Genomic DNA, 1537 nt, shown 5'->3' on the forward strand with positions numbered 1-1537 from the left:
ACTACAGGCATACACCACCACGCCAAGCTAATTTTTGTATTTTTAGTAGAGACAAGGTTTCACCATATTGGCAAGGATAGTCTCCAACTCCTGACCACGTGATCCACCCGCCTCAGCCTCTCAATGTGCTGGGACTACAGGTGCGAGCTATTGCACTCGGCTAGAAAATTTTTAAATGATAATAAAAACAAAAACAAATGACATTGTTCATTTAAAAGAAGATAGAGGAAGGAGACCCTGGAAGGTGGTTATATGTGCTTTAGCTTTATAATATTTAGGAAGTTCTACATTTATGTTTTGTACACTTCACAGTGTATTATTTTTTTCTCAATAAGAGCATTAAAAAACAGAAACCTTGGTGCTTGTGTTAGTTTCTTAGGATTGCCATAACAACATCGTACAGACTGAATGGCTTAAACAATGAAAATTAATTTCTTGCAGTTCTAGAGGCTAGGGGTCTGAGAATCAAGGTGCCGGTTGTGCTGGCTTCTTCCAAGGCCTCCCTCCTTGGTTTGCAGACAGCCACCTTTTCCCCATGTCCTTGTGTGACATTTCTTCTATATATGTCTGTGTCCCAACCTCTTCTTATAAGGGCACCAGTCATCTTAGATTAGGGCCCACCCTAATGACCCTATTTTAATTCAGTTACCTCTTTAAGGATCCTATCTTCAAATACAGTCACCCTCTGAGGTACTGGAGGTTAGAACTCCAACATATATTTTCCCAACATATATATTCCCAACATATTTTGAGAAGACACAATTCAGCCAAAAATAGTGCCTAAACATGCCTCAGTAAAAAGTCATCACTCTGCTGAACTTGCAACAGCAAGCTCTGCTCGTGATGATGTTTCCTGGGTAGCATCAAGGTGGCTCGCAGTCAAGGCATGTTGACTATATGCCAGGCACTGCTCCGAGGGCTTCACCCCACATTCACTCATGGGGGTGAAGCCAGCAAAATAGCAACATTCCACTAAACCTGCAGCTGGGATTTGCCCAAAAGCAGAAAAGGAGAATTCCTACAAGAGAGTGCCCCAAACAATCTCAACATGGGGCTGGCTGAGATTCCAAAAAATGAAGCACTAACTGCCAGGGTGATCCATCCAAGGCATTTATTAAAGGAACTTACATACAGAGTGGGTCACAGCAAACCTTGTGATGAACCACGAGAGAAAAGGCATGTTCTGCCCAGGTATGTCCGCAGCAAAGGATCAGTGTATAGCGCTTATATGAGCTCTATACACTGGAATTTGCTTGGAACTGTGGCTAGATTCTTCTAGTGTTTTGGGCAACAACCTAGATACCTGTGAATGTTTCTAGTGTCTGGGAATGTTTAAGACCTTGGGAATGTCTAGTGCCTGGAGAATGTTCAAGGCCCTGGTTTGAGTTCGAGCCAGCTGGGAAGAATTTGCAGTGGGCTATGTCACAGAGAGGTCAAGGCACTCTGTGATTTTTAGTCAGTACACGGAGACAAAGTGGGGGAACTGGGGACCCTACAAGGAACTTTCATAATTCCCATTTCACAGATGATGCTACTG

The sequence above is a fragment of the Colobus angolensis genome, unplaced genomic scaffold (genome assembly GCF_000951035.1).
Source record: "Colobus angolensis palliatus isolate OR3802 unplaced genomic scaffold, Cang.pa_1.0 Scaffold262, whole genome shotgun sequence".
Lineage (NCBI taxonomy): Eukaryota > Metazoa > Chordata > Mammalia > Primates > Cercopithecidae > Colobus > Colobus angolensis.